Below are 25820 nucleotides of genomic sequence, written 5' to 3'. Positions count from 1 at the left end.
CACCCCATGATTGGCTACAAACCCAGAGATGGTGGAACGCAAGGAAAAGAAGACCACAACTTGACTTTAAAGGAATCAGTTATGTACCCTAAATGAACCAGTGTTAACAAAGGAACCAATCCTTAAAAAAAAAGAACTTGTATTTGGAAATTCAGGAGGTGCTTATCCTGAGGCCTGAAAATAATAGTGGATATATGCTCCTGTTGCTAAATATGTGCCATATTTGTGCCACAAAGTCAGGCTGTAAAAAGGCTAGTTAAACCCTTCATTTGTTTAATGAATTCCACTAGGTGGAAAGTCTAAATGAGTAAATAATGCTAAAAGGTTCATTGCCACATGTAAGTTTCTTCACCCCCATGAGAAACATATGGTCCTTTGTGGCCAAATATCTTCCTTCCCACCCTTATAAAGTATGGAATTTTGGAAACCCACTTTTGACTGGAGTATATTTGCGTAGAATTCTAAGGTGGAAATTCTAATCTCAAAATATGTGCGAAAATTCACAAACTTAAGTGCCCACAAAATTTTGCAGCCTACACACATCTAGATCTCCTCATTTCCATCCCTCTTGTAAATTTTTGGCACTGGTTATTTAACCCTAGTGCCATACTTTTCCATCATCAGCAGAATTTACAATCAGAATTTTCCATAAATTCCGATCGATTGAATCAGATGTGAATTTTAAGATTAATGTTTTGTTTTTGTGCACCTAAGTATTATTAGGTATGCAATTAAGTATGTAACTCTTACAGTCTGTAGCTAATATAAAGTTTGCACAGAGTGAATATTGTTTTTTGTGAGGGAATAGGTACAAATTGTGCCATATAAGGAACTTCCCACTACCTTGCCGAAGCAGCATATCTTGATTATTCTAATATACTTATCGTTCTTGCTGTTGTATATAATGAATGAATGCTGAATATTTCTATAGCACACGGCTACTCAGAAGAGTGCCCCAGCACTGATTGGGTGACTCAAAGAGGTAAAAGAGGCAAGAACCCCTCATCTCCTGTTATCCTATGGTCTAAATTGGAGGGCTTTCAACTCCTTTTTAAATTTTACTTCATCCCGATAGCCCTCAATTGTTCAGACGGATGATTCCATATATCGGCCACCTTAACAGTGAAGGAAGAGCCTCTCCTATATTGTCTTTTGTAGCGGGGAACTACAATTAGACCAGGATTACTAGAGCACAATGGTCTTCTGGGCCTATATTCTTGAAATATTTCATTCAGGTGCACAGGCTCTTTAGTGTAAAAGGCTTGGTACGTCAGGGTGAGTGCTTTCTACATTACACGTTTCCAAACTGACAGCCAGTGGAGTCTCTCCTGAAATACTGCTATTGATGTATATTTCAGTATTTTATACAGTAGGTGAACTTCCATATTCAGCGCCATTTGTAACAGCTGAATCTGATATTCGTGGAGGCCCAAGTATGTTGTTTATTCACCCACCTTTCCAAGATCTTTGAAGCAGCTGGGAGCAGAGAGACTGCTCTAAAATTTGCTCGAGATTCAGGGTCTGCGTTACCTTTTTCAATGGAGGAACCACATTTGCTCTTTTCCAATTCTCTGGAATAACCCCTATGTGAAGAGAGATGGCAAAAATCTCCTGCTATAGTGGGCGAAAATATCTGAGATGGGTCTTTTAGCGATCCCGACTTACATTTCTTGAAGGAGGTTGACACTTCCTCCACAGAAAGAGCTTGGAAGGAAGCGATTTTACATTTTGGAACAGCATCAACTATGTCAGGTATTCCAAATTCTCTGTGGGCATGATTCGCCCTACCTAAATTAGACTGGATTTGTGGGATTTTATTCTTAAAAAAATTACTAAGACGGTCACATAAGGAATGGCGAGCTTCCAGCAGAGCTGAAGAAAATTTAGGTACCCATAAATTTGGTCTCAATTTAAAAAAAATTCTTCCCATCAGTTTTTGCGTCCTTAATGTATTGTGTGTCGAAGGTGCTGTGGGCCCTCATGAGATTTTTATGGTAGATTTTCAGGCCCATTCTATAGAAAATTTTAACTGATTTGGAGTAGTGATGCTACCAGACTCTTTCCTTTTTCTTGCATTCCGATCTTTCCTGGGCCTACTCCTGTGAGAATCAGCATGCTGAACTGGTGGTAGTAGCATTTTTACAGGCTGTTATAGGGGCTACAAAGTCTGCCACTTTCCTAAGCCAAGTATTAATGACAGTGTCCCCCTCCACAACAGAGTCACATAGCGGGTTTGGAATTCAACAAAGCGTTTCTTAGGCCAGCAATTATTCCCTTACTCCATCTTCTTTTCTCATCTGGCATCAACGAGAGTCGAGCTGCTTTTTGACAGTCAAAGTGCCAAGAGAAAGGCAATAGAAAATGGTCTGACCATGTCACTGGTTGGGGGGGTTCCCTGTTTTAATGACACATTTGTTTTCATCAGAAAATCAATGGAGGGGGAGGTAGAAGGAGCTGTCCTCCACTCAGCCTCTTAGTGGTCAGAAAAATATCAATGAGAAATGGATCACTTGTACCTGTGTAATCAGGTTTAGTGGTTCTGTTTCATATTGTTTGAAAACCTCATTCACGTACATAGACTACTAGACGGTATATCTTGTTTCCCCGCTTTACTGAAAACGTGACAGCATCATCATCAGGTTCTTTTCGTATGCTTCCTCCACCTGGAGGAAACCACTGGTTATTTCAGTAGTGATCAGTGATAAAAAGGTGAGGGTGGTCAGGTGAGGTGAGTAAAAAAATCCTCGTACTACCTAAACTGTAACTTTATTCAGTTTAGAGCAGAAGGGAAATACAAACAGTGTTGTGCATGTGTGGCCCGGTTACTAGTCCTCCGCATTCATTTTGTCAACATGATTCAGCTGCTTTGAGTGACCTAAGGGTCGGAGGGACCTTCTTCAGGACCTAAAAAGGGTGAGACTGGTTGTTGTCCTGTTTGGATTGGTCAGTAGGGTCCTGGAGCTTATATCCCCCTGATTTGGGCAATCTGAGGACACTGGTGGTCATTCATGACTTGTGCTGCTTTTAAACTCACACCACTCCTCCCTACGTAACTCCACTGTGCCCTTTTCCACTTTACCAAATTATGCCACTGTACTCTATATATATTTAGAACAACAAGGGTACCCCAAACAAGTCAGCACAGGACCTCGGGGAGCTTACTTTAAGGAACAACAGTGGTCCCATGCACAATGAAATCACGAGAACAATGAATACAGACACAATCGATTCTGTATTAATATGACTTGTCCAGCCGGACAGAGGTCTCAATGTTTTTACTCAACAAGGATTAAACAAGGAATTTCCTTCGACAATTTCACGTGGTGGGGCACAAGCCTGTACCCTACTTAAGCACATACAGTTTAGTACATTCGAAGAAGCAGTGAACAAGAACAGGGCTTTTTAGGCAAAAGCTTCAAGGTTCTAAAATAACAGTTAGAACAAAGAATTTGGAATGCACTTTTACATCAACATAATACATGGTATAAACAGTATATAAGGCACATAAAAGGTCGATGGCGTTTCGATCCCACTTTTAAATCATGGGGATCCTCATCAGGACATGAATTATGCCTAATTCAATCAAGCCTTTATTGCCTAGAAGATATTAAAGGATAAAGTATTGGACAGTATTGAAAGCCTGTATTAACACTCATTGAGCAGGACCCAAGCGGGAGGCCTGAAACCCAGCCGGTGTCTCCAAACAGGATTTCTCGATCTGCCCACGACATCTCAGTTGGCTGAGGACCTCCTCCCATTGCCTAATCATGAACCAGTCCCGTCAGAAGTAGTAGAGGGGACCGGCTGTTGGCGCTCACAGTGTCCTTTCCTGGCAGTGCGCAGTTGGGGCAGTAAACCCCCCCTTAAGTGAGCAGATGGTGCAGGATTGCCCCGGGCCCCCCATGTTGTGATAACTACTAGAGTTTGAATAGGGACCCCTGCCTCCTCATAGGGGGGTGAGGTCCTCGGCCGGCCACGAACCAGGGAGGAACCGGTTTCGGAACTGCACCGAACGCGGGGCCTAGACGAGAGAGACAGGACATTTGTGGTGCTATTAGCAGATTGCGCACAGTGCCATACATAGAAGCTACGCATATGCGACCCTTCGGGATTGTGTGAATATCCGACGGCTGCCAGACGAGTGAATTCACGTGGGCTGCTCTGGCTCTAACAATTCGCTGAATGCTTCGGGGGTGCTGACTCCCCACACGCGGCGTCACAGCTGGCAATTGGAAGCAGGTGGTCCCTACACTCACAACAGGGTTCCCCGGACACTACTGGACCTTGGAACATTGAGAGGCGCAGACAATGTAGTGGTGCAGTATAGAAGTATCTATAAGACAGTGGCTGCTCTACTATCGATGCTGCTGGGGAACGGTCAGTAAACCACCAGGCTTTCCACCCTTGTGCTTTGGCCCGGTGTGGGATTTACTCACCATCAAGTGACTGAACTGCTCCCAGGGCGCGGTCGACTGGCCTCCCGCCGTGATGAAGCCTAAGGGGGGATCCTCCTTGCAAACTAATAAACTTGATAAATACCTGTTCACAAGCAGACAGTGCCAGATGATGGAGCCACAGGAGGCCACACTGGCAACACTGAACCATCGCTCAGCTCCATAATGGCAGCAATCCCGGTGCTGGGCGCTACACTGGAAACGAAGATCGATAAAGTCTCGATCTAAGTTAACCTACTCAGGGCTGACATGAACAGGACCTCAGAATTTGTAACGAAGACAGACGTTAATGTCACAGAGCTTCAAAACAAAAAACGGAAATTGGAAGAAAGAGTCCAACAGCTGGTTCATCAGCACCGTCAGGTGGCTCTTAAGATGGAAGAGCAGGAATGGCGGGCCTGCTGCAACAACGTTCGAGTGGTTGGAGTTCCGGAGGGGGCAGAGGGACAGAGCGTGGACCTTTTCCTAGAAGATCTAATACTGAACTATCTTAAACCCAAACATCTCTCCCCCTTTTTCACTGTGGAATGGTTACATCGAGCCCCAACCACCCGCCGAAACTGGGGGCAGCCCCCAGGACGATTATAGCCAAAATCTTCAACTACAGAGACCAAGATGCAATACTGCAGGTGGCCCACCTGCTTGGAGATTTCCAGTACGAAAAGGCAACCATCAGGTTTTTCCTAGACTTTACCCTTATGGTCCAGCAAGAATTCCACTCCTTTGACGGGGTGAACCGAGCACTAAGTGACAGAGGCCTCAAGTACATGATGTTTTTTCCAGTGAAACTTGAGGTAATAGCAAATGGGAAATCGTGGTTCTTCACAGCTCCGTCGGATGTGCAGGCATGGCTGAATGAGGGAACCTCACAGAGGACAGGATCAGGGATTGTGGATACCTGGAGAGAGTCCCAGGTTAGTCCTTCGAGCAGAACCTGACAAGAGAAACCTGTGATCCTGGAGATCAAGATCCACAAGCTCAGCTGCCTCTGCGACCGGCGGAGAATGAACTCCTCACGTATGGGGACAGTTGTTGGGACTCACTGCAAAACTTGTGATGTATATTATTTGCTCTTCTACAATGGGCTAGTGGCTGCCAATTAGATAGGCCACTGCTGGGCCAATGATGTTCAATAATGCCTCTTTCCTAGTCAGGGCTGGAGTTGGGCTCTGGGGGGCCTGTGGAGTTCTTTGGGCGACAGGCGCTCTGCTAGTTGGGGATGTGGGTAGTTTTGAGCCTACGCAGTGGGGTAGCAGGGAGGGATTGGGTACTCAGTAGTTTTTTTCTTTTGTTGTTTGTATTTTCTTCTTCCACGAGAAGCGGAGAGGGGGTAGGTGGTGTGTGGGGTTGGGAGTATACTACTGCTGCATGTTATTGGACTTATATCGATGAGACAAGCTGGCATTTACACAGAGGAACTTGGAACTTACTTTAGGACAGATGAGTACACAATGGGACAAATGTGCTAACATTTTGAGCTGGAATGTCAATGGGCTTAGAGGCAAAGTCAAATGTAGTATTATCCTGCTATATATTAGGTAGAAAGCCCCTGATGTTATTATGCTTCAGAAAACGCACTTGGTGGGGAATTCTTGTAAGGCACTCAGCAGGTGGGGATACAAGTTGCTAGCGCATGCAGGATTCACAACCAGCTGACAAGGAGTGGTCATTATGGTAAGAAACTCCTTTCCCTTATCTGTCAGTTACACTCGGGCCGATGACCGAGGTAGACATATAGGAATTCCAGGTTCATGGGAAGGCTATACATTAACTCTTATGTCAGTCTACATTCCACGGGCCTCCAAAGTAACATGTTTAAAGACCGAGACACTCTTTTACTTTCATTACCTGATGGTCTCCTGGTGATGGGGGGACTGCAATTCAGTGGCCTCATGGAACGCTATACAGATACCCACCGCTCAAGCTTGGGTCCTCTAACAGATGGCTACCTGACTTCCTGGAGGCACTGGGACTGGTTGATGGATGGAAGACGTACCACCCAGAGAAAATCCAATGCACGTTCTACTCCGGGGCCCATCATAGCCTCCCCCGTATTGACTCTGTCCTGGTCCATACTTCACAAGCTGCTAACATACACAAAGTTAAAAACTTAGCAAGGGGAATTTCTGATCACTACCCAGTTTGGGTTCAGATAGCCCTCAGCCAGGCAAGGGTGGGAAGAGTTGCCCCCATCAACCCTTGGTATCGTCGGGACCCTGGAATCCAGAAGGCACTGTCAACAGCCTTTGACTCCTATGAAATGAGGGATCAGTAGATTCTGTCCAAACCCTGTGCGAGGCTTTCAAGTCACTAATTTGGGGACATGTGCTGACACTAATTGCTGGAATAAAGACAGAAAGAGATCGTGGAAGTGGAGGTAGAAATCAGCAGACTGGAGGACGAGTTAGCAACAGAGGTCACACAAGGGAAACTCCATACACTACACCTTAAACAAGAGGAATATGAAGCTCTCGCTACTGATAGGGCCAAAAGTCTTTGGAGAGAAAAGTTGGGTGAATATACGATGTGGGAGTAAAAGCCAGGAAACTAATTGCCTGGCTCAACAAAAAGGAATGGGCTAGTCGGTTGGTATCCGAACTAATAGGTACAGACAACAACACTACAATCACTCCACAAGACATCGTCAATCAGTTTGCAACTCACTTCAAGACAGCATGTACGACTAGTTCACCGCACTCAGAAGAGGACTCACGCGATCTGCTGTATGACATAGCACTACCTGCCTTGTCGGAGGAAGACAGGTGCTTCTTAGACAGTGCCTTAACAACTGATGATATAGCTCAGGCTATTCAATCACTGCGCTCTGGAAAGGCCCTGGGCTCCAATGGCCTACCTATTGAACTATACAAACTTAAATCTGATAAGTTAGCCCGTGACTAAAAGATATGTTTGAGGAAAGCATGGAGTTGGGATCACTGCCACAAGATCAAAGAGTGGCCACGTTGGTCACTATACACATGGAAGGTAAACCCAAAACCAACTGCCTCATACAGGCCGATCTCCCTTCTAAAGGCAGAACGCAAAATTCTGGCCAAGCTCCTAGCAAACCGCCAGGTCAAAGTAATCGGAGTTCTAACCCATCCTGATCAGTCAGGTTTTTTCCTGCACCATAATACGGTGCTGAACCTATGCATAGTACATGGTGTACTGGGGAGAGCATATACAACACGAGAAGATGCTATAATTGTATCATGTGACGCAACCATGGCGTTTGACACCATTGAGTGGCCATACCTATTTGCAGTTCTTGTGAAGCTGTGGTTTGGCCCGGAAATCATCCAGTGGGTACGGATCTCATATTCGGAGTCGCAAGCACAGGTAGTGGTCAATAACAAGAAGTCGGACAAATTCACGTTAAGTCGAGGGACCCGTCAGGGATGCCCTCTCTTCCCTCTTCAGTTTGCCCTCGCCCTTGAACTACTCGCGGTGGGGATTTGTCAAGAGCCAGTAATACGAGGTCTGCGGTGGTCCCCTGAATGGGAGGACCAAATCTCTCTTTATGCCGACAATATCCTGTTATTCCTAGCCTCCCTGAGGAAGTCATTGGTATGTGTCTTAAGATATCATGGCAATTTTTGGTAGATACTCTGGATTCTCCATCAACTGAAACAAATCCCTCCTATATGTCCTTAATGGACACCCGCCCACTCCTCCACTTAGGTGCCCAATCCAAATAAACATTGTGGGCTTTAAATATCTGTTTTTTTTCATTATGTTGGACCCAAAACTCCGCTTTACACAAAATCTTCTCCCACCTCTGCAGAAACCTAAACGAAACATAGCAAGTTGGAAAACTCTTCCGCTCTAGCTACTCAGCAAAGCAGCCCTCTTCAAAATGATGATGCTGCCCCGTTTTTTGTATGCTCTGCAGAACACGCTGGATCCAGTTCCAGCAGGGTACTGTAAAGAGGTTGAGAGACTACAGATAGACCTGTTGTGGGACAGAAAGCCTCGTATAGCACTATCCAAGCTCACACTGAATTGGTATGACAGGGGGATTAGCCTCCCAGATATCAAAAAATACTTTTGAGCTGCACACCTCGCAGCCATTAATCAGGGCACCTACGGTCGACCTGAAGATCCGGGCTATGCCATGGACAGATGGCTTCTGCCGGGAGGGAGTTACAATAGGGCACTCTATTCTAAACCCAAACGATACCCCTTGACCGGACCTACGAAGCACTCAGTCCAAATTTGGTACACCGTTAGCAAAACTCTAGGCTGGGAGCGAAAACTAACAATGGCAAAATATGCGGGAGAAGGGTGAAGTGAAAACGTTTGCTTCTCTGCAACGCCAGCATGAGTTGGCTGATTCAGAGCACTTTAGGTTCACTCAAATCTGTCGCGCATTACAATCCCACTTACTGAAAGGCTCCTCCCCTCCAGAACCCTCTCCACTGGAAGATAGGTTGCTAAATGGACACCTACCCAAGAAAACAATATCATTGACCCATAAAAAATTGATCAACAATATGGCAGACCCCCTCGGGCCGCTCTGTGAGAAATGGGTGAGGGATGGCCTTGAGTTAGACGATGAATGGTAGCAATCTCAGCCAGGCTCCAGCTAGTTCAACTCAAAATTCTGCATGGATTGGTCAAGAAGGCGCATTTGTACACATACTATGGGAGTGCGAGCACATACAATCATATTGGTGCACAATCCACGTCTTTCTAAGTGAAGTACTTACACTCGCCATACACCCGAAAGCCCGAAGATGTCACCTAAAATGTGTGGGAACCCACTGATTTGAACAGTCTCCACACACAATGGGTCACATTAGGATTAACGCTGGCAAAGAGGAACATCCCCCCATTATGGGGAGTGTCACAGCCACCCAAAGTAGAGGCCTGGGAGGAAGACCTAGACAGGTGTATTTATAGAGAGAAGACGGTCTACACAGCCCGGGGCTGCCCCAAAAAGTGGTCCAAAATATGGGACCCCTGGAACTCCTATAAAGGATGCATCTGCAATCCTCCACTTAGCAAAGACTTGTACGATCCCCCCACTCCATAGTCCGTAAACACTGTGCTCTTATATAGAATAGTATCTAACATTGCATTTACTGATTGTGCGGTACTTGATTCCTTTGTGTTATATTGTATATCAAGTGTTGATGCATGTTTAATAAAAAGAATTATCAAAAAAAAGTGCACCTCAAGACACCCCTCCTGCAACACCTATCACTTCCCGGTAATTTCCACCTGCTAATAAGTGTAATGAGCACAACACCTGCACATGGTGGGAAAAGAATTTCTGCGCAGAGTACTGCTTTCTAAACGTGGCCTTAACAGTTCAATTAAATCCAGGATGACTTAGCCTGTTCTGGTCATATATTTCCTCCTTTGTGTTTTAAAAAAGGGTCAGCCTGGCACGAAAAATCCTTTCTTGTCTCCGCCTCCTCTTCTGCTCCAGGGCCAGTATGCACATCCTCCTAACTCAGGTACAGGGCAACCATTTTGGAAAACCGTGATGAATTGTGGGCATGCTTTTAAAGTTTGCACCCATTTACCACCTTGTTTGAATTGGTGGTAAATTAAATCTGCAAACAACTATTATCTATTAAAGACTGCATTATACATCCAGTTTTCGAGTCAGTAATATAGATTCTCCAATACCAACTTGCTATTTTAAGTCTCATTTTTGGGGAGTCGCAGTTAAGTCGCATCGCAATTTTGTGTTAGCGAATGGGTTTCGAACATTGTGTATGGCAAGTTTTGCATCAACTAACGCATTTATGATCGATTTGCAGCTCACAAATTAGTAATACATCTGACCCTAAGAGAAAGATTGCATACCATGCTTGCAAATTACACACTCATTTCTTGCGACCTCTCTCTGATTTCGCAATGCAACCTATGTACTAATAAGTGGCATCAATACATCTTTAGTCACGAAGGGTCGCTGATTGGCCTTTTCAATTAATTATTTGTGGCTCTTCACCCCATGATTGGCTACAAACACAGAGATGGTGGAACGCAAGGAAAAGAAGACCACAACTTGACTTTAAAGGAATCAGTTATGTACCCTAAATGAACCAGTGCTAACAAAGGAACCAATCCTTAAAAAAAACGAACTCGTATTTGGAAATTCGTGAGGTGCTTATCCTGAGGCCTGAAAATAATAGTGGATATATGCTCCTGTTGCTAAATATGTGCCATATTTGTGCCAGAAAGTCAGGCTGTAAAAAGGCTAGTTAAACCCTTCATTTGTTTAATGAAGTCCACTAGGTGGAAAGTCTAAATGAGTAAATAATGCTAAAAGGTTCATTGCCACATGTAAGTTTCTTCACCCCCATGAGAAACATTTGGTCCTTTGTGGCCAAATATCTTCCTTCCCAGCCTTATAAAATATGGAATTTTGGAAACCCACTTTTGACTGGAGTATATTTGTGTAGAATTCTAAGGTGGAAATTCTACTTTCAAAATGTGTGCGAAAATTCACAAACTTAAGTGCCCACTGAATTTTGCAGCCTACACACATCTAGATCTCCTCATTTCCATCCCTCTTGTAAATTTTTGGCACTGGTTATTTAACCCTAGTGCCATACTTTTCCATCATCAGCAGAATTTACAATCAGAATTTTCCATAAATTCCGATCGATTGAATCAGATGTGAATTTTAAGATTAATGTTTTGTTTTTGTGCACCTAAGTATTATTAGGTATGCAATTAAGTATGTAACTCTTACAGTCTGTAGCTAATATAAAGTTTGCACAGAGCGAATATTGTTTTTTGTGAGGGAATAGGTACAAATTGTGCCATATAAGGAACTTCCCACTACCTTGCCGAAGCAGCATATCTTGATTATTCTAATATACTTATCGTTCTTGCTGTTGTATATAATGAATGAATGCTGAATATTTCTATAGCACACGGCTACTCAGAAGAGTGCCCCAGCACTGATTGGGTGACTCAAAGAGGTAAAAGAGGCAAGAACCCCTCATCTCATGTTATCCTATGGTCTAAATTGGAGGGCTTTCAACTCCTTTTTAAATTTTACTTCATCCCGATAGCCCTCAATTGTTCAGACGGATGATTCCATATATCGGCCACCTTAACAGTGAAGGAAGAGCCTCTCCTATATTGTCTTTTGTAGCGGGGAACTACAATTAGACCAGGATTACTAGAGCACAATGGTCTTCTGGGCCTATATTCTTGAAATATTTTATTCAGGTGCACAGGCTCTTTAGTGTAAAAGGCTTGGTACGTCAGGGTGAGTGCTTTCTACATTATACGTTTCCAAACTGACAGCCAGTGGAGTCTCTCCTGAAATACTGCTATTGATGTATATTTCAGTATTTTATACAGTGGGTGAACTTCCATATTCAGCGCCATTTGTAACAGCTGAATCTGATATTCGTGGAGGCCCAAGTATAATGCATTAGCATAGTCCATCTTTGTCAAGAATAATGACCTGACTACAGTGATTTGAGCATTGTGTGAGAGCAGAAAAAGAAACTTCTTCAGCATTCAAAAAATCCAAACGCCCGTTTTCACAACTACTGATACCTGTGCATCAAATGAAAGTTGGGCGTCAAACATAATGAACAAATTCCTAGCCACTGTAGTAGGAGAGAACGGGTGGGAGATTGTGTCAGGCCAAGCCCAACCCATCCTGGGAGGGGATTCAGCCCAACAAAACAGAATTTCCATTTTATCTGGATTACATTGAAATTTGTTGGTCTAAATGATTGAACCAAATATGCCAGAGGGTACTTGTAAATGTCAAAGAGTATAGGACTTACAGAGGAGCCTTGAGGCACTCCCCACTTCAGCATTTTGCTCTTGATGCATACGGTTTCATCCAAACCAGCTGCTCATACCTCTCAAAGAAGGAGCCCAGCCAACCTAAAGCACAATCTGTAAACCCCAAATGTTGTAATCTATCCAGCAGGATGTTATGATCTACTATATCAAAAGAGGCTGACAGGTCCGACAGCACCAAAGCCACATTAAGGCCAGAGTCTAGTCTAGTTTTAATGGATACAGAGACCTCTAATAATGTGGTCTTGTTGTTGTGGCGAGCTCTGAACCCTGATTTGGAGGGATTGAGCAGGTTGTTTTCAGTCAGAAAGTTGGTATGTTGTTTATTCACCCACCTTTCCAAGATCTTTGAAGCTGCTGGGAGCAGAGAGACTTCTCTAAAAGTTGCTCGAGATTCAGGGTCTGCATTACCTTTTTCAATGGAGGAACCACATTTGTTCTTTTCCAATTCTCTGGAATAACTCCGATGTGTAGAGAGATGGCAAAAATCTCCTGCTATAGTGGGCGAAAATATCTGAGATGGGTCTATTAGCGATCCCGACTTACATTTCTTGAAGGAGGTTGACACTTCCTTCACAGAAAGTGCTTGGAAGGAAGCAATTTTACATTTTGGAACAGTATCAACTATGTCAGGTATTCCAGATTCTCTGTGGGCATGATTCGCCCTACCTAAATTAGACTGGATTTGGGGGATTTTTTTCTTAAAAAATTCACTAAGATGGTCACATAAGGAATGGCGAGGTTCCAGCAGAGCTGAAGAAAATTTAGGTACCCATAAAATTGGTCTCAATTTTAAAAATTTCCTTCCCATCGGTTTTTGCTTCCTTAATTTATTGTGTGTCGAAGGTGCTGTGGGCCCTCTTGAGATTTTTATGGTAGATATTCAGGCCCATTCTATAGAAAACTTTAACTGATTTGGAGTAGTGATGCTACCAGACTCTTTCCTTTTTCTTGCATTCCGATCTTTCCTGGGCCTACTCCTGTGAGAATCAGCATGCTGAACTGGTGGTAGTAGCATTTGTGCAGGCTGTTATAGGGGCTACAAAGTCTGCCAGTCTCCTAACCCAAATATTAATGACAGTGTCCCCCGCCACAACAGAGTCTAGAATAGCGGGTTTGGAATTCAACAAAGCGTTTCTTAGGCCAGCAATTATTCCCTTACTCCATCTTCTTTTCTCATCTGGCATCAACGAGAGTCGAGCTGCTTTTTGACAGTCAAAGTGCCAAGAGAAAGGCGATAGAAAATGGTCTGACCATGTCACTGGTTGGGGGGGTTCCCTGTTTTAATGACACATTTGTTATCATCAGAAAATCAATGGAGGGGGAGGTAGAAGGAGCTGTCATCCTCTCAGCCTCTTAGTAGTCAGAGAAATATCAATGAGAAATGGATCACTTGTACCTGTGTAATCAGGGTTAGTGGTTCTGTTCCATCTTGTTTGAAAACCCCATTCACGTACATAGGCTAGTAGACAGTATATCTTGTTTCCCCGCTTTACTGAAAACGTGACAGCATCATCATCGGGTTCTTTTCGTATGCTTCCTCCACCTGGAGGAAACCACTGGTTATTTCAGTAGTGATCAGTGATAAAAAGGTGAGGGTGCTCAGGTGAGGTGAGTAAAAAAGTCCTCGTACTACCTAAACTGTAACTTTATTCAGTTTGGAGCAGAGGGGAAATACAAACAGTGTTGTGCGTGTGTGGCCCGGTTACTAGTCCTCCGCATTCATTTTGTCAACATGTTTTAGCCCCTTCAAGTGCCCTAAGGGTCGGGGGGACCTTCTTCAGGACCTAGAAAGGGTGAGACTGGGTGTTGTCCCTGTTTGGATCGGTCGTAGGTCAGTAAGGTCCTAGAGCTTATATCCTCTGATTTGGGCGATCTGAGGACACTGGTGGTCATTCATGACTTGTGCTGCTTTTAAACTCACACCACTCCTCCCTACGCAACTCCACTGTGCCCTTTTCCACTTTACCAAATTATGCCACTGTACTCTATATATATTTAAAACAACAAGGGTACCCCAAACAAGTCAGCACAGGACCTCGGGGAGCATACTTTAAGGAACAACAGTGGTCCCATGCACAATGAATTCACGAGAACAATGAATACAGACACAATCGATTCTGTATTAATATGACTTGTCCAGCCGGACAGAGGTCTCAATGTTTTTACTCAACAAGGATTAAACAAGGAATTTCCTTCGACAATTTCACGTGGTGGGGCACAAGCCTGTACCCTACTTAAGCACATACAGTTTAGTACATTCGAAGAAGCAGTGAACAAGAACAGGGCTTTTTAGGCAAAAACTTCAAAGTTCTAAAATAACAGTTAGAACAAAGAATTTGGAATGCACCTTTACATCAACATAATATATGGTATAAACAGTGTATAAGGCACATAAAAGGTTGACGGCGTTTCGATCCCACTATGAAATCATGGGGATCGTCATCAGGACATGAATTGTGCCTAATTCAATCAAGCCTCTATTGCCTAGAAGATATTAAAGGAGAGAGAAAGTATTGTAAAGTATATGAAAACGAATTGTGAAGTTTGACTGACATTGTGGTGATAGGTGAAAAGGTGGTGAAGAATTTAAAATTAAAAACGGCATGCCATTTCTTAAAGGTGGGCAAAATATTTAACAACAAGGTGTGGTGATGGACTGAGTTTCTGAATTAAGCAGAATACTCTCACCCAGTCAAGAGATCAGGGCTAGATCCAACACCGTTTTTTAGCTCACTGCACCATCCCAGCTCAGAACCTGGCTATATGCAAATTAGTCTGTTCCTGTCCCAGTGCATGATGGGAACAGGGCAAACCAAACTACCAAGCCAATTCTTACACTGGGAAGGAAACAAGCTACCGGGGACCGGTTTCTGGCATTTCAGCCGTCGTCGGCTCGGCTTGCTTGAATCCTGATGGTGCAATGAGCAAGGGACTCACATCTGAGTATACCCTTCCACGCTTAGGATGGACAAAATATTTAACAACAAGGGGTGGTGATGGACAGAGTTTCTGAATTAAGCAGAATACTCTCACCCAGTCAAGAGATCAGGGCTAGATCCAACACCATTTTTTAGCTCACTGCACCATCCCAGCTCAGAACCTGGCTATATGCAAATTAGTCTGTTCCTGTCCCAGTGCATGATGGGAACAGGGCAAACCAAACTACCAAGCCAATTCTTACACTGGGAAGAAAACAAGCTACCGGGGACCGGTTTCTGGCATTTCAGCCGTCGTCGGCCCGGCTTGCTTGAATCCTGATGGTGCAATGAGCAAGGGACTCACATCTGAGTATACCCTTCCACGCTTAGGGTGGTCAAAATATTTAATAACAAGGGGTGGTGATGGACAGAGTTTCTGAATTAAGCAGAATACTCTCACCCAGTCAAGAGATCAGGGCTAGATCCAACACCATTTTTTAGCTCACTGCACCATCCCAGCTCAGAACCTGGCTATATGCAAATTAGTCTGTTCCTGTCCCAGTGCATGATGGGAACAGGGCAAACCAAACTACCAAGCCAATTCTTACACATGGAAGGAAACAAGCTACCAGGGACCGGTTTCTGGCATTTCAGCCGTCGTCGGCCCGGCTTGCTTGAATCCTGATGGTGCAATGAGCAAGGGACTCACATCTGAGTATACCCTTCCACGCTTAGGGTGGACTAAATATTTAACAACAAGGGGTGGTGATGGACAGAGTTTCTGAATTAAGCAGAATACTCTCACCCAGTCAAGAGATCAGGGCTAGATCCAACACCATTTTTTAGCTCACTGCACCATCCCAGCTCCGAACCTGGCTATATGCAAATTAGTCTGTTCCTGTCCCAGTGCATGATGGGAACAGGGCAAACCAAACTACCAAGCCAATTCTTACACTGGGAAGAATACAAGCTACCGGGGACCGGTTTCTGGCATTTCAGCCGTCGTCGGCCCGGCTTGCTTGAATCCTGATGGTGCAATGAGCAAGGGACTCACATCTGAGTATATATACCCTTCCACGCTTAGGGTGGTCAAAATATTTAACAACAAGGGGTGGTGATGGACAGAGTTTCTGAATTAAGCCGAATACTCTCACCCAGTCAAGAGATCAGGGCTAGATCCAACACCGTTTTTTAGCTCAATGCACCATCCCAGCTCAGAACCTGGCTATATGCAAATTAGTCTGTTCCTGTCCCAGTGCATGATGGGAACAGGGCAAACCAAACTACCAAGCCAATTCTTACACTGGGAAGGAAACAAGCTACCGGGGACCGGTTTCTGGCATTTCAGCCGTCGTCGGCCCGGCTTGCTTGAATCCTGATGGTGCAATGAGCAAGGGACTCACATCTGAGTATATATACCCTTCCACGCTTAGGGTGGACATAATATTTAACAACAAGGGGTGGTGATGGACAGAGTTTCTGAATTAAGCAGAATACTCTCACCCAGTCAAGAGATCAGGGCTAGATCCAACACCGTTTATTAGCTCACTGCACCATCCCAGCTCAGAACCTGGCTATATGCAAATTAGTTGTAGCAGGGTTTCCGTTCTCCCACAGAACTGTGCACAGAGATCTAGAACCTGGGTGAGTTAGGGTGACCCAAAACTCACCTTTGTTTCAGAAATCCCCTTACCAAGCTAGCTACAGTGTCTCATCGGGAGTAATAACTTACCAATGACTTAGACAATCCAGAACATGAACTTAGGGTACCTCAGGTATCGTGGAACACATGAACACTCTTTCGTTATATAATCATTACAAACCGAAACTGGGAGGCAAAGAACACACGTGCAAGTTTGAAATGTTTATTTTTCAATGCAAAGTTCTCAAACGCAGTATCTTGTATAATATCAACATACATATTATAAAGATCAGAGTTAGCAGCATAGTCACTAATCCATAATAAGCAAAAGGTGATAGCATGTTATGATGCAAAAATCCATAGAATTCTGTATCACCTATATTTCGCGCACCCTATTTAGCATATTATATTATATTTAAGAAGGTCTCGTTTGGGTTCTAGCAGGGCGGGCCCATACCTCTAATTCTCAGTAGGAGTAGATCACATCAACAGCTACCAGCTCTCTGCATGCGAAGCATCAAGTGTGTTGATTCATTCCCTGTAACTCTATCTTAAACCCGCGTAGAGCCCAATGTTGGCAGCAACATTATTTGTGTTATGTCTAATGTGGTGCGAGGATCAAGCCTTCAGCAACCTTGTGTTAGGTTATTCTTAGAGGGTGCAGTTCTCAGTGTGCAGACAGTTGTACCAAGTGTACCAAGCACAATTGATATCAGAGCAATAACATATTATTCTCAAATAAATCACATCTTTCATCTAGGTTGAAAGCTAACATAACAATTAGGAGTTGTGTGCAAACTGAAGCTGAAAGAAAATATGGCGTTTAAACATTTAATAAGCTCATGCTAACTTAACACAATATATAGAAACGTAGTAACCATATGACACCCCCCCAATGATCCGAGGACGGTTAAAAAAAGGGAGAAAATATAAGCCAATACTTAATGAGAGGCAAACCATGAAAGCAGAGTTCAACAATATTGAGCCAAGCTAAATGTATGTAAATGTATATAAGTTTTTAATAACAAAAATATGTATGAATGCCTATAGTGGCCACACCAAAAATATAAAAAATTCGAACTTAAGGCCTACTCCCAGTTCATAGGCCTAGAACATATGAAAGTCGAATGTTCGTAATAAAAAAGGCACCATTCAGAATTACTAAAAAGTCACGTGCCATAATAATGAAAGTCTTCAAAGTCACTCATGGGTTGAATGAATATGCAAAATAGGTAGCTACAGCTTCCAAAATGAAATCACTGTCATCATCCGAAAACAGTTCAGCCATCCAATTTATCAATGGGAAAGAACATACGTGCTCCTCCAGCACCGACTCCTCTAGTAACATCAGAGGACAACTCAGTGGGTTCTCGAGAACGCTATGTGCCAGAAAGTCATGCGCCGCTGCGAATATGTCCCACTGACCCATTAGTCCATGCATCGCTGCCAAAGCCATAACCCTTTCGCCAGAACAAACCAACTCGTGAGCAACTACGGGGCTCATCAGCTGATCAAAATCGACGTCAGGAGAAGTCGGTAAGCAGAGACACAAATCAATGGCCCAGTCGAAATCACAGCTCAGGCAATGAAACACAGGCTGGACACATGTGAAATAGGAAAATCGAAACGATAATCCAAACGCTGTGCTTAAAGTCGCAAGCAGTAAGGAGCCATAGTATTCAAGCATCCGGTTGCGAAACTGCATCAGTAGGGGCTGAGCGTTTCCTTGCGCAGGATGGGCATCCATGTTTTATAAAGCAAAATATCACCAGAACTCTTGCAGCCAAAGCCAGCAAAACAGGGAATCCGCCAAACAGGCTTGCGAATATAGAATGAAAAACCGCAGGGATAATACCAAATACTTTTTCAAACGTAGTCACGAGACCACTGCTAACCAATTTAAAAAAATGTGCTAGGCCAGTCGTGGAGGAGGCATTGAAGATCTGATGAACCAGCTCGCAGAAATGAAACGGCAAATCAGTATTTAAAAGTGCCTGCACCTCTGTGCGTGTGTTAGCTATGTGAAGGACATAAGTTTCTCGGGCCGAACTCAGGGCCACCTCTTTCTGAGACAATAGTGCTCTTATTCGGCTCAAACCATTGAACTCCGCTCCCAAGGTTGGTATTCGGGGCCAAATAGAAACATCTGCACTCCCATGCGTGGATGGATATAATACGTTCTTGCAACACACCACGCGTTCCGATACAGTAACCACATAGGCGATACCGACCATTAACCCACAACACATTTCGTTATTCAAAAGTAAATAACTACCGTTAGACAATAAAGTGAATGTGGGAACTATTGCAGGAACCGGCGTGCCTTTCAAAACACAGGCTAAGTTAGGCTTGTCCTGATTACAAGAACCATGCAACTGGATGTGTCTGCATATTAGTGAGCGGTCAGGCGACTGTGTACATTCCTCACCATTCAGATTCACTTCATTTCCCTCCTTAAGACATCTATATGTGTACGGTAAGGACCATGTCTCATGGAGGAAAGCACTTCCTAATGGTTCATGTCGCCCTATAGCAATATATCGCATACAATTTGTAAATTTATACATAGCAAAAGGCAAGGTAATAATACCATGTATAAGCCATGCAGCAGCAGTAACCTCAGCCACAGAGAAAGGCAAAGATTCTAACTTCTCAATGTGTAACATAGAAAATGATGCATCTCGCATGGAAAGCATGCGCTGCTTGTCAGTCAAATTAAACGGGGCAAATAATGATGAGACGTTCATATAACTCCAAGGCACTCGACCAGACTTCAGAGTCTGTAGTGTCCAGGCAAACTGCATAACAGAACGCAATTGATTTTGACCATGATATAATGATTTTGACCATGATATAATACGGACACTTCATCATGCACAATGTCAACAACAGAAGAAACAATATTGTTTAATGTGTAAATTCGGGAAGAAAGCGTGTTAATACTGTTATCGACCACTGCAAGTACCTTTTCCAAATTTGCTTGGTCAATTGCCCTTAGGCGCTTAGCAGCCTCAATTTGAGACACTTTCCAAATTTCATTGTAAACAGCATAAATCCACCGTTTAGATCTACCCTTAGCCGGGCCTTTTATGAAATCATTTAAATCCACATTTTCAGTTAATTGAGATAGATGTAGCTTAACTGCAGCTAATGTGGAATGTTGCAACCAATTCTGACACAGTTTCCCCACAGAGTAAGTGGTGACAGTATAATCAGTTTCAAAATGGGGATCTGGTCGTACTTGAGTGAACCCTTCAGCCAACCCCAGAAATCGACATTGGCAAGAATCAGAACTCTTTTGCCACAACAGCCAACCTTTTGGATCCAAACTGGATATGTTAAAGGACGAATTGTGTAACAGAGACTGTATCTCATTAATAGACAAATCTGAAAAATTACCCCATCCTGAATATTCTTCTAATTCGGGGATAATTGGTGTATTTAATTTTTTAGAAGTAGCCAATCCAAAGCATGTTGTTTGGGAAACAGTAGAATTTAGAAACAACATGTGATTCGGGATGAGACATGCACAGTGCAAAGCCTCAGTGCCTTGTACCTGCCAATCTTTGGTACCCCAAACCGATTTAAGGTCAATTATTCCATTCCAGAACTCGTAGCCGTCTACAGCCAATCTGTCTAGAAAGGACTTCGAATAAAGCAACTTTGTATCGGTAAGTCTAACTTTGGACATGGACTTTTCTGTCATTCTGAAATAAAAGGATTTAATTGATTGAAATCTGTAAAATATTTGTATCTTTTCAGAAATGTACTGGAGCTTCCAATTAAAGGAGCTGGGCAGTGTTCCCATTGCGTGTAATTCACAGTAACTCTCCTGGAATTTGTCTTATGGAGAAAATGATTACCATAATGTTGGAAGCAAAACAAATCACCATAATTTATAGAATCTAAATATAGGTCTTCAGCATCAAAAGCCGCATAGTATTTCAAATCAGAAAATAATGCCTCTACGGCCTGAACATCCCAATCATCAGAACGTATATCTTGTTTAATAACATCCCCCATGTTTACTCTAAGCACATTCGGAACATTAATCACTTCAGTGGGCCCATGTATTTGAAATCTAACCGCATCCCACATAATCCCATCAAGGACAGGCCAAGCAGTAATGTTAACTGTATTTAAGTTTCGTTTCAGTCTGTGTGCTGAATGTGAAGAGGAAAGAGGGGCCAATGTTCCATTAAGGTACCGAATTCTTGTTCTTTCTTTAACGTAGTGACCATCGATCAGGCGGAAAAAATAAAACACAAAACCAATTGACATAAAAAAGTAAAATGAAAATAAGATCAACCAAATGTATGTCCAAGGGGGAATCAAAAAATGTTTTTTAAACAACGTGCCATATTTTGCAATAGTTGAGGGTTTCTTTGAAGGTTCCGAAACAGAGTCAAAAGAGAATCTGTACTGGTCGGCCAAACGAGTCTGCAAATCAGGCATCGATAAATCAGCAGGATAGGTGTAGTTCAACTCATCAATGTTAGTAACAGGAATAGTATTTAATAAAGGACTGGATATGGCAGGCATCTCGAGGGACACCTCCTGTTCTGCACCAGATGTAATAGCCAGCACAGAGTGCCTCACCATGGAAGGACAGGATACAGCCGGTGTCATGCTATGAAGAATCGGCCACCCTGTGTGTCTTGACATTGTCAATAGAAATGAATCTGTTTTCCTTACGACCTGGAAGTGGTGGTAAAATGACTGTTCTTGTGCCCTTCACTCCAAGAACTTGAACCAGTGCACGATATGAGGGACCAAACTCTTTCTTGTTATCGATCTTCTCACGAACTAGTTCTCCAACTTGGGGTAGCCAGCCAACTACCGGGATCTGCAGCGCATCATCCGATGTGGAGGGCAAATGTTCCTTTGCAAGACTGTCTCTGGTCTTTTGTAGATTCTGTAAAACATTGCAATGTTCATCTACGTCAAAGGCCGTGACCTGGGCCTTGCAGTCTAGCCCATCGAGGTCAGGGACATACATCTTGATACCAAAGAGCATTTCGTACGGGGTCCACCCACCCAGAGACCTTCTAGGGAGATTATTAAGCGCACGCTGCACGCCTATGAGGTGGGCTAACCAGTTTCTGCCAGTGCCTATAACTCGAGCTGTCAAAGATTGCTTTAAGTCGCGGTTCATTCGTTCAACTACACTATTGCCCTCGGGCCTGTAGGGACTCGAAAACTTGACTTGGACCCCCAACGAAACCATAGCATCCTTATACGCCTTAGAGGCGAAAGCCGGACCCTGATCCAAATGGAAGGTACCACAGGCAAAAATTCCCACAAAGACTCGCAAATCCTTAATGACAGTTCGTGAATCAGCGCTCCGATGTGGCCATACCCACACAAAGCGTGTGCATGAATCAACTGCTACTAAGATGTACTTGTATGCAGTATCAGAAGAAAATGGACTGCAGTGATCCAAATAAACGCATCCAAGCGGTTTATTCGAGATGTACAACTATGTCTGAGGCGGACGCGCAGCAGTTGAAGGCTTAATCTGCTGGCAAATGTCACATTGAAGGACATAATCGCGCATCTGTTTGTACAGTCCCCGCCACCAGAACCTTTGTTGTAGCTGAGTTACAGTGGCTGAGACTTCCGCATGCGCAGACGCCACTCCTTCATGAGCCGCTGCAATCAAAGTAGCCCTGCGATCTGAGTTGGGAACTAGACGTTCACCAACATCAGGAATTTTCACATAAGGAACCTTATCGGGACTTAAGTGGTATGTGTATTTAGAAGGGAACCCCGCAGGATATTTACTTCCCTTCTCTGTTGCAGCAACTGCTGCCAAGATGTCATCATCCATTTTGCTTTTGGACCTCGTGACTGCTGCAACTAAGTATTTTGATACCGCTGACTTCGCTGCTTCATCAGCAAGCGAATTGCCAACAGCGTGGACCCCCACGCGCTGATGGCCGAGAGTATGAATCGCAAACACGAGTGGCAACTTCTCTTTAAGTTCCGCCACTCGGACCCAGATCATTTTATGTTTTATTGTGCTACCTTTGGAATCACAAAACTCATTCTGAATCCAAAAGAACAAGTTTTCATTGTAAGACTGGACACAGTAGTAAGAGTCACTTACGATCAAAGTCGTCACACTTGGATCTGCGTACTCCAATGCAAGCATCAGAGCTCAAAGCTCAGCTAATTGTGCGGTGCAGTCCCCAAGCGTCTGCGTGTGCACGACACTGGACTTGAACTCATCGTTCACCATGGCACCGACCACAATGGCGCATGCGGAAACGTAGGCATGTTTAGAGCCTTGCGCAACCTGCGCCGAACCATCAGTGTAAATGATGCAATGGAAATCCTCCAATGGCCGCATTGCTAAAGGAGCAGGATGAACAAATTCATACTGTAAATACTCCTGCAACCGTAAAGTGGCGTCAAAAATAAACGTGACATCCTGTGACGTCAAGGATGCAGCCCATTGAATCCACCGAGGGTGCAAAGCTTTGGAATTAGGTACACTGGCTTTCGTAACCGCCTCTAAGGCAGGACACGGGGTAACAACCAACATGCGTTTTCCTTGTGACAGGGCACGTTCCTTAAGAATTGCCATCTGTACTGCAGTTAAAACTTTCTCCACAGTGGAAAAACGCAATTCAGCCGAAGTGTACAAGTGTGACTTGTAAGCAATAGGTACTGTATCTCCTTCATTAAAAGTCAGGTAAGTGAAACTCACCGCCCCAGGGATAATTCTTATCACCAGGTTGGTCTGGTTATCACGAGTCTGTAAGTATTCAGAAGCGAGCAAATCAGCCTGCAAAGACTGCAGAATCGCTGAATGCTCAGGCAGCCAGCATGATTTGGAAAAAGTTGGTTGTATCAAAGCATACAAAGGCATGATACGCTGGGCATATTCCGGAATGTAAGTTCTCCCGAAATTCAAAAAGCCCAGTAAAGATTGTAATTTTTTCAGTGTTGTCGGAGAGCGCAATTGTGCGCATTTCTCCAGGAAGTCAGGTGCTAACCCTTTTCCCTCGTTGTTAAGCTCGTAACCGAGAAACAACACCGTGTACTCTGCAATGTGCGACTTTGCAAAGTTAAACTTGTAACCAATGTCAGCAAAGTTACAAATTATGGTATTTACTCGACACAGATGCTCCCAAAGATCGTCGTCTGTGAGATAAATGTCATCCACATACGAACAAGCAACTGGGTCGATGCCCTCCAGAAGAGAGACAATGCGGGCGGAGAATACTCCAGGACTGTTTCTATAGCCCATTGGGAGACGCCGAAACATTTTTTGCACACCGCCGCATGTAAAACTGGTCCACTGGGAACTTAGACCGTCTAATCTATGTGCATAGAAACCATTGGAAATGTTGAGCGTGGTTTTGAACCGCTTACGCTCAAGACTATTCACTAAAGCAGAGCCATGAGTATTCTGTACTGCGCAGTTACGGCAATGCGAGTTTAAATGCCTATAATCCAAAACCAAACGATATGAGCCGTCCGGCTTGTTTACAGTAAAAAGGGGGTTATTCATCGGTGACACACACGTTTCAATTACACCTTGATATTCCAATTGTTCAAGGATAGCCGCGACTGAAGCTTTGGCTTCACGCCGTATGGGATATTGCGGTTGAGGCTGCAGCTGAGACCGTAAAGGAATCTCGTGGCTTGGTGACAATTTATCCCAGCCACACTGATTGCGGTACACAGCCGGCGCAAGCGCCAGAGCCCACTCATCTGCAAAATGCAGCGCTTCCACTCTCGGTACAGTGTGCGCGAAACTGGGTAGGATTACCTCCTCCCCTCGCAGAGCTGCGAGAACAAAAGGTGGGGGCCAGCCTTCAGCAACCTTGTGTTAGGATATTCTTAGAGGGTGCAGTTCTCAGTGTGCAGACAGTTTTACCAAGTGTACCAAGCACAATTGATATCAGAGCAATAACATATTATTCTCAAATAAATCACATCTTTCGTCTAGGTTGAAAGCTAACATAACAATTAGGTGTCGTGTGCAAACTGAAGCTGAAAGAAAATATGGCGTTTAAACATTTAATAAGCTCATGCTAACTTAACACAATATATAGAAACGTAGTAACCATATGACATAGTCTGTTCCTGTCTCAGTGCATGATGGGAACAGGGCAAACCAAACTACCAAGCCAATTCTTACACTGGGAAGGAAACAAGCTACCGGGGACCGGTTTCCGGCATTTCAGCCGTCGTCGGCCCGGCTTGCTTGAATCCTGATGGTGCAATGAGCAAGTGGTCTGCTTAATTCAGACACTCTGTTCATCACCACCCCTTTTTCTGAATTGTTTTTGGCCACTATAGGTGTGGCAGGGTATACTCAGACATGAGTCCCTTGCTCACTGCACCATCAGGATTCAAGCAAGCCGGGCCGACAATGGCTGAAATGCCAGAAACCGGTCCCCGGTAGCTTGTCTCCTTTCTGGTGAAGAATTGGCTTGGTAGTTTGGTCTGCCCTGTTCCCATGATGCACTGGGCCAGGGACAGACTCATTTGCATATAGCCAGGTTCCGAGCTGGGATGGTGCAGTGAGCTAAATAACGGTGATGGATCAAGCCCTGATCTTTGGACTGGGTAAGAGTGGTCTGCTTAATTCAGACACTCTGTTCATCACCACCCCCTTTTCTGAATCATTTCTTAAAGGTGGAGCATGAAATGAAATGGTGGTATGATAAGGGGTGCAATCATAGTGGTCGTGTGGCAGTGCCAAAGCTAATTAATAGCGAATTATACGTAGCGGCAGCCAAGGAGCCCACCGTACATTCCGAAAGTTGACTTGAAGATAAGGCAATGGCGACGGCTTATGTGACTAGATGAAACGGATGAGTCATCGGCGAAGTGAATGGAGCGGCAATTACCAAGAATAGAGGATTTATAATTGCTGGCGGACTAAGTGAATCAATACAGTCCCCCGTGAGCGAGAAGCTGCAGTAGTGGTGACCAAGTAACGTAGGGCAAGCCTAGTAGGGGAGTGCAGGCATGCTACGTGAGAATTTGAATCACATCGTC

This window comes from Lissotriton vulgaris, chromosome 4_1 (genome assembly GCF_964263255.1).
Source record: "Lissotriton vulgaris chromosome 4_1, aLisVul1.2, whole genome shotgun sequence".
Taxonomy (NCBI): domain Eukaryota; kingdom Metazoa; phylum Chordata; class Amphibia; order Caudata; family Salamandridae; genus Lissotriton; species Lissotriton vulgaris.
The sequence above is the reverse complement of the archived record's forward strand: the minus strand, read 5'-3'. Positions refer to the sequence as shown.